Source organism: Mobula hypostoma, chromosome 2, assembly GCF_963921235.1.
Source record: "Mobula hypostoma chromosome 2, sMobHyp1.1, whole genome shotgun sequence".
NCBI classification, from domain to species: domain Eukaryota; kingdom Metazoa; phylum Chordata; class Chondrichthyes; order Myliobatiformes; family Myliobatidae; genus Mobula; species Mobula hypostoma.
Genome location: NC_086098.1, coordinates 55,001,332 through 55,018,054, shown reverse-complemented (window position 1 = coordinate 55,018,054; position 16,723 = coordinate 55,001,332). Strand labels below are relative to the sequence as shown.

Sequence of the window (16,723 nt, the reverse complement as noted above, 5' to 3'; positions counted from 1 at the left end):
TTGCCGAGCCGTATCTGGAACTGCCAAACCACAAACAAATGAGCAGGCAAACAACAAACATAACTAATTTAAACATTCCTGTATTAATAGACTTAACTGTCAAACCCAGTATGTGTTTGCACGTGCTACTTCGGGGCTGTGAAATTACCGCAGTGCTGCTCAAGGCCAGTGACAGAGCCCTCTATCACAATATAGACATAAATGAAGGACGTGAATTAACTGTAGCCTCGCTGATTGTGGTTCTCGTCCTTGAATACGAGTGGGAAAGATAGCTTTTTACCCTTACAATGAACACTTCAGGAAAAAAGGGAACATGTTTCAGTGAGTAATTGTAGCAAGTCCTATAAGTAAAGATGTGGAGTTTGCACTCAATGTCAGTAAGACCAAGGAACAGATTGCAGACCTCAGTAAAGGGGAAGTTGAGGGAACACACACCATTCCTCACTGAGGGATTACAAGTGGAAAGAGTGAGCAGTTTCAAGATCCTGGGTGTGAAAATCTCTGAGCATCTATCCTGGGCCCAAAATACAAAGAAGGAATGACAGGGGCTCCATTTCATTAGGAGTTTATGGAGAATTGATATGTCACCAAAGACACCTGCAAATTGAATTGACTTTATTACTTACATCCTTCATATATACATGAGGAGTAAAAATCTTTATGTTACATCTCTGTCTAAAAGTGCAATTTTAGTAACTTATAATAAATAGTACGTACAACAGGGTAGTCAATATAACTTAGAAATACAGTTGTGTCAGCATGAGTTACGCAGTCTGATGGCCTAGTGGAAGAAGCTGTCCCGGAGCGTGTTGGTCTTGGCTTTTATGCTGCGGTACTGTTTCCCAGATGGTAGCAGCTGGAACAGTTTGTGGTTGGGGTGACTTGGGTCTCCAATGATCTTTCGGACCCCTTTTACACACCTGTCTTTGTAAGTGTCCTGAATAGTGGGAAGTTTACAACTACAGATGCACTGGGCTGTCTGCACCACTCTCTGCAGAGTCCTGGGATTGAGGGAAGTACAGTTCCCATACCTGGCAGTGATGCAGCCAGTCAGGATGCTCTCAATTGTACCACTGTAGAAAGTTTGTAGGATTTGGGGGCACCCACTAAACTTCTTCAACTGTCTGAGGTGAAAGCAGAACTGTTGTACCTGCTTCACCACACAGCCAGCATGTACAGACCACGTGAAATCCTTGGTGATGTTTAATGCTGAGGAACTTGAAGCTGTTCACCCTCTCAACCCCAGATCTATTGATGTCAATGGGGATTAGCCTGTCTCCATTCCTCCTGTCGTCCACAACCAGCTCCTTTGTTTTTGCGATGTTGAGGGAGAGGTTGTTTTCTTGTCACCACTGTGTCAGGGTGATGACTTCTCTGTAGGCTGCCTCATTATTATTTGAGATCAGGCCAATCTGTGTAGTACCTTCAGCAAATTTAACTAGCAGATTGGAACTGTGGATGGCGACACAGTCATGGGTATACAGAGAGTAAAGGAGAGGGCTTAGGACACAGCCCTGAGTGACACCTGTGTTGAGGGTCAGAGGGGCAGGGGTGAGGGAGCCCACTCTTACCACCTGCTGGCAATCTGACAGGAAGTCCAGGATCCAGCTGCACAAGGCAGGATGAAGACAGAGACTCTGAGCTTCTAGTTGAGCCTGGAGGGAATTATGGTGTTGAATAAGATGAAGTGCAGTCCAAGAACAGCATTTTTACATAAGCATCCCTCTTCTCCAGATGTCTAAGGACGGTATGTAGAGCTGTGGCTATTGCATTATCTGTTGATCGGATGCGTCAGTAGGCGAATTGTAGAGGTCCAGTGTGGGTGGTAGCATGCTGCAGATGTAGTCCTTGACCAGCCTCTCAAAGGATTTGCTTATTTTTGAGGTGAGTGTGACAGGACACCAGTCATTCAGACTTGTTACCTTGGTCTTTATAGGTACAAGAACAATGGTGTATGTTCTGATGCAGGAGGGCACTTTACACTGGGAGATGGAGAGATTATATATGTCTGTAAACGTACCTGTCAGTTGTGCCGCGCACACTCTCAGTACCCGCCCTGGGATGCCATTCCGTCCAGCAGCCTTGCGACTGCTCACTCGTTGGAAAGACATGCATACTTCGGCCTCAGAGTTGACCAAGCTGCAAGTCCTATCAGCTGTAAGTCTTCTCAGGGGCTCAGTGGTGGTAACATCGAATCGAGCATAAAAGAGCTAGCTTGTCTGGGAGAGAGGCAGCAATGTTGGAAACTCCACTGCGTTTGGCTTTGAAGTCTGCGATGATGTGCAGACCTTGCCCTAAGCTGCATGTGTTGTTGCTGGATTGTGTTGTGTCTGGATCTTATCCCTGTATTGTTGTTTTGCTGCCTTGATGACTTTTGCGCAGATCGCAGCTGCATTTCTTGAGCTCCTATTGGTCACTGGCAACATGAGCTCCGTGTCACACAGTAAGTGCTGCTCGCATGGAACTGCTGATCCAGGGTTTCTGGTTTGTAAAGTCCATAACCGATTTCTGGGGGGCAACATCCTCGATGCACTTCCAGATGAAACTCGTGACCCCTTCCGTGAGACATCATCAAAGCAGTCCTGCAACATGGAGGTTGATTGGTCGGACCAACAGTGGACGGTTTTAACTATGGCTGCCTCTTATTTCAGCTTCTGCCTGTACGTCAGCAAAAGCAGAATCGAAGAGTGATCCGATTTTCCCAATGGGGGTCAAAGGAGCGCTTTGTAAGCATTGCGAAAGGGAGAGTAGCAGTGGTCAAGTATGCTATCTCCCTGCGTGCTCACCTGGATGTGTTGATAAAAATTCGGTGAGACTTTAGTCAGCAATGCTCTATTAAAGTCACCAGCAACAATGAAGGCAGACTCCGGGTGTGCAGTTTCCAGGGTGCTGATGGTCTTGCACAGTTCCTTGAGAGCCAGGTCAGTATCAGCCTGCGGCAGAATATACAGCTGTGATAATAACAGCCACAAACTTCCTAGGCAACCAGAAAGGTCTACACAGCAGCACCAGGAGCTCCAGATCTGGGGAACAAAAGGAATTGAGGGCATACATGTTCCAGGGGCCACTCCAGGCACCTTTGACCCTGAAGCATACCCCACCTCCTTTACTCTTCCCAGAGAGGTTTCTGACATGTCTGCCTGGAACAGGGAGAACCCGGAGGGCTCAATGGCATGATCCAGCATCTCATCCATCAGCCAGGTCTCCACGAAGCACATTCCTTTGTTTCCTGCTGGTAGGAGATTTTGGCTCTCAGTTCGCCCAGCTTACTGTCCAGGGACCGAACGTTAGCCAGGAGTATGCTAGGGAGCAGTGGCTGATTAGCACGCCATCTCAACCTCACTAGGACACCGGCCCTTCTCCCTCACCTCCAACGCCACTTCCGAGGTAGCAGCGGTGTGGTAGGTGAGCCCCCCCATTGATCGCGCAAGCAGGGGATCCCAGTGTAGAAAAGGCGGCACGTAGTGGGTAGATGCCGTCTTCCCGTTGTTCAGAAGAGTCAGTCTATCGTATCCGATGTGACTATCAGCTACTTGAACAAGAAATGCGAAAGAAATCGCAGAAATTAACAGTACACTGTACAGTTGGAATACAGCTTGCAACACAGCCGCCACACGGGGCACCATCTTTGAAATTTCTACAGACGTACCATGGACAGCATTCTAACCAGTTACACCACTGGCTGGTATGGAATTGCCACTGCGCAGGTCAGGAAAAAGCTGCATAAAGTTGTAAACTCTGCCAGCTCCATCATCAGCACCAGCCTTCCCAGCAACCAGGACACCTTCAAAAGGCGATGCCTTTCAAAAATGGCATCCATCATTAAGGACTCACATCACCCAGGACATGCCCTCTTTTCAGTGCTACTGTCATGGAGGAGGTACAGAAGCCTGTTGGCACACAACGTTTCAGGAACATCTTCTTCCCCTCTGCCGTCAGATTTCTGAATGGACAATGAACCCATAAGCACCACCTCTGTATTCTGTTTCTTCTCTTTTCTCGCTACTTATTTCATTTAATTTTCATTTTTAATACAAAATACTTACTGTAATTGATAGTTTTTATTATGGATTGCAATGTTCTGCTGCTGCAAAACAATACATTTCATGACATATGCCGATGATATAAAACTTGTTTCTGGAATTCGCTGTCGTGTTGCCATTAAAAAATCTAGCTGACAGGCAAAAATTCTACAATTACAGTTTTGAGAATAATCTCAAATCTTACCAGTTTATTATTTCTTCTACTTCCTTATTTCTATAAACAGCAATAAAACTAAAAGTTCTTAGAATAAAGAGGAACTAGAAAACAAAACAGAAGCTTGTGTCATTTAGATTTTCCCTTCAGCATCCAAAGCAGAAAACTCCTAAGTATTTCTCAGTAGCAATGGAACAGCTGACACTGCATTGCTCACATCTGCTTTCAGTATTTATAAGGTTCCCATGTTACTGCATTTATTAAGGTGGGAAATAAATATGAAACACACCAATCATGGATGTAACGAAGAATGCTGAGATGTTCCAAATAATCAGTTAAAGGGACAGCTGAAGAAAATAGCTATTCCCTCTACTAAATCCCGGCATCTTATCAGAAGCAACCACATGACAATAAAAAAAAAGTTAGGCTATTTAATTTAGCTGAAGCAAAAAAGTGATATTTGATTCCAACCACTCTTTTGTTAACACCAAACTAAATAAACTTAAAAATCATATGCATCTGCTCCATCAAGCTCAATGGATTTGTAAACACATTTGTCATCTTTAGTTTGTCATGATGTAGAATATTCAATTAAACAAACATTTAGTAAAACTGCCAGCAATTATCACTGTTGGCAAACTTTGCAGAATGGAGAGTTTTCAGTTTTTACACCAAAATGACAATTTAATTTCAAAATAAATTAAAATGGTAATGAAAAGGAGAGGTCATGCAGTATCTGACACTAACATCATTGTCTGACAGATTTCCAAAACAACTCAAGTATTGAATGTTTGTGAATTCCCCCAGAGTTAACAAACTGAGCTCGTGCCAGTCAATAGTGAGCCCTATTAGTTAAGCTGATGTCATGCACATTCCTTGTTATGAGATCACAAAGGCTACTTCAACAGATCCGTCTTGAGTAGGGAGGGTGGACAATCTCCTTCAAAATTTCTCATACACTCACTTGTCTTGCCAATATACAAGTATGGTACTTTGTGATATTGTGTATTTAAAATGCAAGTAATATTTGAGTAATCTTGTGTGTGTACATATCCTTGTTCATTTAAATAATTCATTACGGGTTATATGTATAAATGTGAATTGCATATGTCATCATACTACCAAATGATATGTGCAAACCTCGTTAAAGTAAACTTGAAGTTAGACACTCATTTCGGACTCCCATGTCTTCCTTTGAATTAGTTTAATGTGTTGAAATACAAAACGAGGATGGGCAATGAAAACCAAATACCAATTTTGCTGAGTGCATTAGGTTTAAAGGCACAGTTTGCTTTGAAGTTTGACTGCTCCAACCAAACCAGCAGAAATGAGCTTTGCAAAGTATGATATTGGCAAAGTACTGCAGGAACATTTGGAACCGAAGCCTATGCTGATTGCAGTATGTTCTAGGTTTCATAAGCGGAAACAAAAAGGAGAGTCTATTTCGCATACATGGCTAAATGGAAAAGATTATCTGAGCATTGTCATTTTGGTGATGGGCTTAATGATACACTAAGAAATTGTTTCGTTTGTGGACTCTTACAAGAAACTGCTCCTAACTGAAGCACAACTTATATTTGAAAGAACAGTTGAAATTGTTGCTTCAGTGGAAATTATAGACAAATGCAATTGAGTTGCAGTCAGGAATGAAAGTGAGAGTTCATAAAATAGCAACATCTGAACAGAAACTGGCCTGGCTGAACAAACTGTGTTACTGTTGAGGCAGGGACTCATACACCAGACCAATGCAGGTTTAGGGATGAAACTTGCTGAAAATGCAACAAAGTAGGTCATATACTTTACCATTGGAAAAGGAAGTACTGGAAAAATTTACTAAAAAAGACATTCCTCTTGACACATTCTTCATAACACAAATCTAAAGTCTCCCAATTACGGCACAGATAATCTAAAGGGAAACCAAAAAAAAAACAGTCTCAGGTCTACATGGCCACCCAAAATGGCTGAAATGTGAAAAGAAACTCCAGTTTCCCCATTTTTACCTGCGCTGAGATGAACTTGACCTTAATAGAGATTGCCTTATGTGGGGGTTGAGAGTTCTTGCACCATTCAAGCAAAAGTGTTAGAGGAACACATGCTAGTGATCTAGGCTTGGTTAAAATGAAAGCATTAGCTTGAAGCTTTGTCTGGTGGCCTGGGTAGATCAGCAGATCGAGCAGCTAGTTATGCACTGTTTGGGGAGGCAAGAGCAGCGCCTCTCCATCCCTGGGAATGGCCTGCATTGCCCTGGCAGAGGATTCACACGGATCTTGTCAGACCATTCGTGGGCACAAATTTTTTGGTAGTAGCTGATGCAGCTACAAAGTGGCCAGAAGTGTTCCCAATTGACTCCACTACAGCCTCGCACACTGCTGATGAGCTGAGAAGCCTATTTACAAGGACTAGTGTTCCAGAACACATAGTGAATGACAATGGACCACAGTTTGTTGGAGGGTGGGTGGGGGAGACAGTTTCAAACATTCCTAAAAATGAATGGAATAATACATATTATATTTTCATCATACTACCCAGATACAAATGGCTTGGTGGAAAAGTTCGTCCAGAGACTAAAAAATGTACTGCAAGCAATGGCAGCAGAACACGTTACACTAATACTGAACCAGGAGCTTTCCAATTTCCTCCTTGCATATCGTAATATAACACACTCCACAATCAACAACTCACCAGCTATGCTGTTCCTGGGTCATCCCTCGTGTTCATGCTTGGATCTCCTCAAACCCAATCTCAGGAGGATGCAGGACAAACAGCTGAGACAAATAAGAGTGTGAGTGTGAGTGTGAGTGTGAGCGTGAGTGTGAGAGTGAGAGTCTGGGTCTGTCCACAACATAAATACATAAACTGCATACATAATTACGCTACCATGTCATTGTGCGCGCCTCAATTAAACTCAAAGTTAGACCTTCAAACTCCTGTCTTCCTTTGAATTAGTTTAATGTTTTAAAGTTACAAAACATAACAGGTGACTAGCAACATCACCTCAAACATTTAAAAAAAATTACAAGCACCTTCAATAGTTTAGATGTCATTCAATAACAAAATGAAGGAACCATCTGCTAATTACCAAGCTGTCGCGAATACTTCAGAAACACAAGACCTCCTTCCCAAAACGTGAAGCTGCAAGGATTTAATCAATCCAGTTTGATGCAAAAGCTGGGCTGAGTACAAGCAGTGGGAGGATGATGGACTGGCACCTCTTTTTAAATAACCACGTGGTCTAATACCTCCTGTTTATTCTCCATACTCTTCCAATGTTCCTCTTATCCCTCTAGTAATTTTTTTTAACCTTCTGATTCTCCACACGCAAGCCACAAACTGTTTGTCTATAGGGATCCTGGAATGCTGATCCGCGAGTTGTCCATTCATAAATTCAAAAAGTGACCAGTTGAGGGTGCAGGTTCTTGGCATCAACTCTCATCAGGGCCACCACCTGCTTTTAATAGGCTCAGTGCCCTGCCTGTTCATTCTGCATCTCTCTCTCTCCCTCTCGTGTCAGTCTTGAACCAAGGACCTCCCAAGCTTCTTAGAGGTCTTGTCCTGTCAGCTTGCTGAAGCCCACACACCATTGAAGAAAGCAGCCTCGCTATTCTTTACTAACATCAAATTAGTCAATCTTCAGAAATACTCTAGTAGTGTAGTCACAGATGTTAATAAATAATAGATCAGTGTTTGAATAAAGTGTGCCAAAATACTTGAGCTTTGCATAACCAAAGCTAACATCGTCACAGATTGTTAATACTTTTTAAACAAACCACAGCATTTGTGTGGCCTTTTATGTCTCACCAGTTGCCAGTTAATTCAGAACATTTTATCTCAATTCATTATCTCAATTCCCCTGTGCATTGCGCACATTTCAAAAAAGACAACATGAAGGAAAGTGGTACATTTTACTTTCAATTTACTGTTCTTTCATTTGCCATTTGGGCTTCTATGGTCTCTGCTCTTGCAGCAAATAATTGAAACGGAAGCTCAAAGCCAAAACTTCTATGTTATAAATGTTTCATTTGTGTTTGTTATTAATCACAAATATTGTGAAGAGCCAAATGCAAATCCTGCCATCAAACCCGGGTAGTACTGAATAGAATACGTCAGGAAGGTACAGAACACTTTCGCGAGTTCACTCAAAAGAAATGAGGATAAACCCGGTATGATAAAGAGAGCATTGAACCACACTGCTACACAGATCACCTTTTACTTGCCTTCAGTTCAGCTTACTTCTATAATCAAAGTAATCTTTTTGTTCTTCCAATGTGTCAAATATTTTAGTCAGTTTAATAAAATAGCCACCCTGCTATTTGGGAGTACATAGTAACTCCAATAACTCTCTAACAGGGGTTCTCAGACTGAGGTCCACAGATCCCATGGTTACTGGTAAGGGTCCATGGCATTAGAAAGGTTGGGAACCCCTGCGTTAAATGGAAATAACATGTTTGCCATTAGATAGAATGGTTACTGAGAACATTTAACATTCAACAGAAAAACTAACTTTAACCACAGTGGAAATTGGCCCATCTTAAAATAGAAATCTACAGCTTCACTTATTACTGCCTCTACCATCACAGCAATTCTCTGGGTGGTTAGATAACAAAAGGAGGGCGTTCAGCCTGTCAAAGTCCATACCGTCTTTACGCAAAAGAAATCTACCCATTCCTATACTCTCGGCCTCTCTACAAAATTCTGCAAATAACTTTCCTTTCAGATTTAAGTTCTTTAAGTTCTTCCACTGAACTATTACCAATACTAACTCTGAGGTATATTTAAGACTTATCTACTTGTAAAAATAAGCTGATTTCTCATCACTTTGGATCCATCAATCATCTTAATTTATGTCTCTTGGTTCTTGACCCACCTTCCATCTACAGCTATATCTCAACAAAATGGCATACCATCCTTTCACATAACCCATAGCATCAATGGAACATCAAAATAGACAACACAAGATATTCACGCATAAAAAGCTGGAGGAACTCAACCGATCATTTGCACCTCGGACTTCAACTACTGCACAGAGTCTTGTCATCTTCAGAAGTTTTCAGATGACTCTGCCATAATTGGATGCATCAGCAAGGGAGATGAGGCTGAGTACAGGGCTATGGTAGGAAACACTGTCACATGGTGTGAGCAGAATTATCTGCAGTTTAATGTGAAAAAGACTAAGGAGTTGGTGGTAGACCTGAGGAGAGCAAAGGTACCGGCGACCCCTGTTTCCATCCAGGGGGTCAGTGTGGACATGGTGAAGGATTACAAATACCTGGGGATACGAATTGATAATAAACTGGACTGGTCAAAGAACACTGAGGCTGTCTACAAGAAGGGTCAGATCCATCTCTATTTCCTGAGACTGAGGTCCTTTAACATCTGCCGGACGACGGTGAGGATGTTCTACGAGTCTGTGGTGGCCAGTGCGATCATGTTTGCTGTTGTGTGCTGAGGCAGCAGGCTGAGGGTGGCAGACATCAACAGAATCAACAAACTCATTCGTAAGGCCAGTGATGTTGTGGGGATGGAACTGGACTCTCTGATGGTGGTGTCTGAAAAGAGGATGCTGTCTAAGTTGCATGCCATCTTGGACAATGTCTTCCATCCACTGCATAATGTACTGGTTGGGCACAGGAGTACATTCAACCAGAGACTCATTCCACTGAGATGCAACACAGAGCGTCATAGGAGGTCATTCCTACCTGTGGCCATCAAACTTTACAACTCCTCCCTTGGAGGGTCAGACACCCTGAGCCAATCAATAGGCTGGTCCTGGACTTATTTCCTGGCGTAATTAACATATTACTATTTAACTATTTATGGTTTTATTACTATTTAATTATTTATGGTGCAACTGTAACGAAAACCAATTTCCCCCGGGATCAATAAAGTATGACTATGACTATCAAAACTATGAATGAGGCCCTTCAGCTGGATCCTTTCATGACACATTCATTCATCCAGATGAAGAGTTTCGACCTGCAACATCGCCTGTCTATTTCCTTCCATAGACACAACCTGAGCCACTGAATTCTTTTCCCATTTTGTGCATTGTCCAGGCTTCCAACAGTCCTTTGTGTCTCTAACATGAAGGATCAATTGGGGTGCCATAGTGGTGCAGCAGTTAGTGTGACACTACTTCAGGTTGGAGCACCAGAGCTTGGAGTTCAATTCCAGCACCAACTGTAAGGAGTCTCTGTATGTCCTCCCCATGGGACACGTGGGTGTTCCGTGGTTCCCCCCCACCATCCAAAGACATATCGGGTAGGTTAATTGGTCACTGTAAATTGTCCAGTGATGTAAGTTAGCATTAATTTGGGGTTATCAGTCGTTGCTTAAGCGGCATGACTCAAAAGGCCAGAAAGGACTACTCCACACTGCATCACTAAATAAATAAATGTAATCTATTATCACAGCCAAGCGAAAATCTGCAGATGCTGGAAATCAAAGTAATACACACAAAATGCTGGAGGAACTCAACAGGCCAGGCAGCATCTACGGGAAACAGTAAACAGTCGGCGTTTCGGGACGAGACCCTTCATCCAGACTGGAAAGGAAGAGAAGTCAGAATAAGAAGGTGGGGAGGAGAGGAAGATGTACGAGGTAGTCGGTGAATGGTGAAACCAAGAGGGGGGAAAGGCAAGTAAAGAGCTGGGAAGTCAATTGGTGAAAGAGATAAACAGCTGGAGAAGGATAGGAGAGGACAGAAAGCCATGGTGTTGGGCAGGTAAGGAGATAAGGTGAAAGAGGGAAATGGGAATGAGGAATGGTGAAGGGGAAGGGTGGAGGGGGGCTATTACCTGAAGTTTGAGAAATTGATGTTCATGCCATCAGGGTGGAGGCTACCCAGACGGAATATAAGGTGTTGCTCCTCCAACCTGAGTGTAGCCTCATCGCGACAGTAGAGGAGGCCATGGACTGACGTGTTGGAATAAGAACGGGAAGTGGAATTAAAATGGGTGGCCACTGGAAGATCCCGCTTTTCCTGACAGAAGGAGCGTAGGCACTCAGTGAAGCGGTCTCCCAATCTCTGTCAGGTCTCACCAATATATAGGAGGTCACACTTGAAGCACCAGATACAGTATATGACCCTAACAGACACACAGGTGAACTATCACCTCACCTGGAAGGACTGTCTGGGGCCTGGAATGGTAGCGAGGAAGGAGGTGTAGAGGCAGGTATGGCACTTGTTCCGCTTGCAAGAACAAGTGCCTGGGGTGGGGGGGGTGGAGATCAGTGGGATGGGATGAATGGACGAGGGAGTCACCTAGGGAGCAATCCCTGAGGAAAGCAGAAAGTGGAGGGGGAAGTGAGGGAAAGATGTGCTTAGTGGTGGGATCTCATTGGATCTCACCAATTGACTTCCTCGCTCTTTATTTCACCCCTCCCCCTCTCCCGTTTTCACTTATCATCTACCACCTTGTACTTCTTCCTCTCCTTCCCCAACTTTCTTTCTCTGACTTCTAATCTCTTTGTTCCAGTCCTGATGAAGGGTCTCGGTTCGAAACGTCAACCGTTTACTCTTTTCCATAATATCATAGCATTGGGCCTAGTTAGTAAAAGACCAATAAGTTTACACTCATTTATTTTATTAGGCACATCAGCTTGTTCATGCAAATATCCAATTAGCCATTTATATGGCAGCATCTCAATGCATAAAAGCATGCAGACTTGGTCAAGAGGTTCAGTTGTTGTTCAGACCAAACATCACATTCGGGGAAAAAATGTAATCTAAGTGACTTTAACCATGGAATGATTGTTGGTGACAGACAGGATGGATTGAGTATCTCAGAAACTACTGATCTCTGGAATTTTCATGTACAACAGTCTCTAGAATTTACAGAAAATAGTATAAAAAAAACAAAAAAAAACATCCAGTGAGCAACAGTTCTGTGAGCAAAAATGGCCAGAGAATGGGCAGACTGGCTCAAGCTGACAGAAAAGTGACAGTAACTCAAATAACACACATCAAAGTTGCTGGTGAACGCAGCAGGCCAGGCAGCATCTCTAGGAAGAGGTACAGTCGGCATTTCGGGCCGAGACCCTTCGTCAGGACTAACTGAAGGAAGAGTTAGTAAGAGATTTGAAAGTGGGAGGGGGAGGGGGAGATCCAAAATGACAGGAGAAGACAGGAGGGGGAGGGATGGAGCCAAGAGCTGGGCAGGTGATAGGCAAAAGGGGATACGAGAGGATCATGGGACAGGAGGTCCGTGAAGAAAGACAAGGGGGGGGGAACCCAGAGGATGGGCAAGGGGTATAGTCAGAGGGACAGAGGGAGAAAAAGGAGAGAGAGAGAGAAAGAATGTGTGTATAAAAATAAATAATGGATGGGGTACGAGGGGGAGGTGGGGCATTAGCAGAAGTTTGAGAAGTCAATGTTCATGCCATCAGGTTGGAGGCTACCCAGACGGAATATGAGGTGTTGTTCCTCCAACCTGTGTGTTGCTTGAACTTTCAGCATCTGCAGAATTCCGTGTTTACGTAACTCAAATAACCATGTGTTACAACAGTGGTGTACAGAAGAGCATCTGAACACACAACTTGTCGAACCTTGAAGTGGATGGGCTACAGCAGAAGTCCATGAGCATACACTGTGGCCACGACTACATACAGCAGGCACCTAATAAATTAGCCACAGTGTTTGCTGTGTACCAGGGCTGAACAAACAGTCTGTCTAAAGGATTATCATCAACCGGAGGTGGGGCAGTCAGCCCAGCAGTCATCAGCAGCCATCAGTGTGTGAGTGACATAGACAGCCCTGCTGTAACTCTACTTCAATCTTCACATAATCTAGCAGGTCCTAATGCTTAAATCAACAGCATTGATATGTGGCTCTGTATGTACTTATCTAATAAAAAGGTGCACTAGTGGCAGCAAGCTTATGCTCCAGGTGTACTCCCTTCCAGGTCTACCTCCCTTCAAGCTCTATTGAAATTGGTTTTCCCTAATCCTTTCTTGCCAATAGGAATTGCACTGGTGTTGGTAATGATCGACTTCCTAGAACGATCGTCAACCAATTGGTACTGATGCCGCTTTGATTAATCTACCATATATAGTACTTACACCAGGCTGCCGTTTGAACTAGACTGATATTTTCAACCAATCAACACACACAAAATGCTGGTGGAACACAGCACCGTACAGTCGACGTTTCAGGCCGAGACCCTTCATCAGGACTACTCAGTTTTATAAGGACCCTGCCCAAAATCTCCTGATCACATTTATTTATTTGGAGGTACAGTGTGAAACAGGCCCGTCCGATCCACCAAGCCTCACCACCCAAGCAGCCCACCTATTTGACACTAGATGAAACACTCAAAAACTTACACAGATGTACCGTGGGGAGCATTCTCACAGGCTGCATCACTGTCTGGTATGGGGGGGGGGCTACTGCACAAGGTCGAAAGAAGCTACAGAAAGCTGTAAAATTAATCAGCTCCCTCTAGGGTACTAGCCTCTAGCCTCCATAGTATCCAAGACATCTTCAAGAAGCAGTGCCTTAGAAAGGCGGCGTCCATTATACAGGACACACTCTCTTCTCACTGTTACCATCAGCAAGGAGGCACACCCTCAGCCACTCAGGAACAGCTTTTCCCAATTCCTAAATGGACATTGAACACAACCTTAATTTTTAAAAATATTATTTGTTTTTGCACTATTTTTAATTTATTTAAAATACATATATATATGTATATTCTTACAGCATGATTTATTTATTTACTTTTCCTGTATTATCATGTATTGCATTGTACAGCTGCCGCTAAGTTAACAAATTTCACAACATATGCCGGTGATATAAACCGGATCCTGATCGCAGGCCATTAAATACTCCCAATGGTGTGCATCTCCAGCAGCCTCTGACAACCAAGTCTAGCTCCAGGCCTTCATGTGCGGCTTAACTACTAAACCCGGTAAAACCTTTTCTACTGACAGGAAAAGAAGCAAAGGCAGGTTACTGGCACCCTGAAACCAGTTCTTGGGGCAGATGGGGCAGCCCACCTGGGAGAAGGAAAACTGATTTCAAACCTCTGCAGTCTTGCGGCTATAGCCACTCACGGGGAAGGCTTCGGGAGTAAACCCCGCGGAAGGATACAGAGCTGGAGTCCCCAAGGCAGTCCTACGTTACGGTCACACAGACTGGCAACTCCTGCTGGAGCCAAACTGTATCAATCTCTGCTGCTCCTTTGCATTCATCAGCTGCGTGAAGAGTGGCAGCCTGCTGCATGGCAACGGTTTGCTCTCCATATTCTATTGCCTGGCTTGCATATTGACTTTAACAGCTTGGACACAACATCCATGGTCAACTGAATTCCAGGACAATTTACACTGACCGATTATCCTACTAACCGGTACGTCCTTGGACTGTGGGAGGAAAGCGGAGCAACCGGAGGAAACCCATGCATTCACTGTAAGGACGTATAAACTTCTCACAGACAGCGTCGGAACTGAACTCAGCACCTGCATCACTAAGGCACATTTTAACAGGATGCATCACGAGCCTCACCCAGGGGCGGTACACTTGGTGGCATAACCAAGTTCTCAGACAGCTGGCATCAATCTTGGAACAGAGGTGAATCACCACAAATGCTCTCCCACAAACATTGACAGGAGATGTCCACATCACACGACTTGTACCAGCAGGCCAACCTCCAGAGCACCATGCAACATCAAAAGATGTAAGCATTCTACAGGTTGCTTGGAATTGGAAAATGGACGTGGACTTGGAAAAAAAGCTTGCGTTTCCCCCAGACATTGCGGCTACAACACTCGGGCCAGACATGGTCCCGTGGTCCACAACAGCCAAGCTGGCATATGTTGTGGAATTGACAGTACCATGGGAAGATGGTGTCGAAGAAGAGGAAAAAGACCAAGTACTCTGAACTGGCAACTGAAGCTGCCCAGAACAGCTGGAAGACCAAGATTTTCCCTGTAGAAGTGGGATGCAGGGGATTTGTTGCTACATCTACGACCAGTCTACTGAAGAAGATGGGGGTGAGGGGTCACTCCCTCCAACAAGCAATCAAGTCCTTGTCAAACGCAGCAGAAGAAAGCAGCAATTGGATTTGGATTGAAAGGACAGACAACAACTGGGCTGCAAGATGGAGACAGGAGGGTATGAAACTGAGGGGGGGGTGTATCTGGGACGCCAGGTAGCACTGTTGAGCCCTCTGGAAACATTGTGGGCTTATCAACAAAACGTCAAAGAAGGAGGGTGCCCACCTGATGACGCACCTACCTTCCTTGACACCACTCCAAGCCCACTGCCAACATCGAGAGTGCTGACTTACCACAGGGATTGAAACATTAAGTCCTAGTAACTCTACTGATGGTCCAGGCTAAAACAGCGCCAAGCATTACCATGGCACACTCCCTGTCCTCATCAGGGTTTCTGGTTATCATAGAGATTTATGTAGTGCATAATGACAGAGAGGCAAATACAGGTGAAGGGGGAAACTTTATTTTGGGGAAGAGGGAAGGGAAGGAGAGGAAAAATAACAAGACTAAACTCAAAATACCTGAGCTATTTTTCATTTTATCTTAGTTTCCCCTCTTTATTAATGCTGACCAACAGTGCAGCTTGATAGAGCTTCAAGCACTGCATAATGACGGAGAAGAATTTTGTGCGCGTGAAGTGGGGGCGGGGAAGGGGTTAGGAGGGGAAATCGACCGGAAACTAAATCAACACATTGGTTATTTTCTCCATTTCAATTTACCTTTCCTTTATTAATGCTGACCAAAAGTGCAAGCAACTTGCCTTGCACAACCTAAACACATAGCTATCCCTGGAATTGGTCCCTGCTTAAATTAAACTCAAGATGCGAGTATTTCATATCAGTGAACCATTTGACAGGACACTCGGTTTAGTTTGTGTTTACTTCCACAAGTTCATTAGTTTGGCTCCCTTTAAAGTGTTTTCAACTGGAACATCCTCCAATTCTGCTAAAAGTTGCACATCTGAGCCAATACTCTGTTCTTTCATCAAATGTTGCCTAATGTAATAAATGGAAATTGTTCGAGCTGCTTTTTAAGATATAATTTCATAAATGTCATGACAGAACACTTGGAGAGCTTCAATCTGATTCCCAGTTGAGTTGAATCAATTGTATAAGAGTCCAAGAGCAAAAGAACTCGCATCTCACCAAAGTAAATAAATCCAAATGGAAAATCAACATGCAGTTAAAGACAAGACCACAGACAAGAAGTGACACTGTGAACATTATTTATCATCATTCATTGATAATCTACACCGGATAAATTCCAGGTCTAACATCACCAAGATTGATTTTTGCTATCGGAGAGGAAATGAGTGCCTATCCAATTCGTGGCAAACCGCTTTTATCAAGCAGTCAGAGTTAACTGCAAAAGATCAACTTTTCACTCTATTAGTACTTAGCCAATCTCAGCTAAGGGAGCAGTGACAGAGTATTAGTTGGCAGCAATATCACCAAGTTTTGAGAGGAAAGGTGATGGACAACAGCCTCACAGTCAAACAGACTGAACATTCATTTGGCAGGGATGAATGAATACAGGG

General features: G+C 43.8%; 1 protein-coding gene across 3 annotated transcripts in view; it reads right to left on the bottom strand.

The window, feature by feature from the left end:
- The window catches only part of LOC134340262 (CYFIP-related Rac1 interactor A), a 224,575-nt gene that overhangs the window by 155,809 nt on the left and 52,043 nt on the right, over positions 1 to 16,723 (bottom strand). Inside the window, exon 2 of one of the 3 annotated variants that reach the window (XM_063037297.1) lies at positions 6,880 to 6,962. The exons of 1 other annotated variant lie outside the window; for it this stretch is intronic. The gene's annotated coding sequence lies outside the window, so the exon portion shown is untranslated. Of the gene's footprint in view, positions 1 to 2,020; positions 2,249 to 6,879; positions 6,963 to 16,723 lie in introns of those variants that run through there. One more of the 3 variants, XM_063037309.1, reaches the window with a different exon arrangement.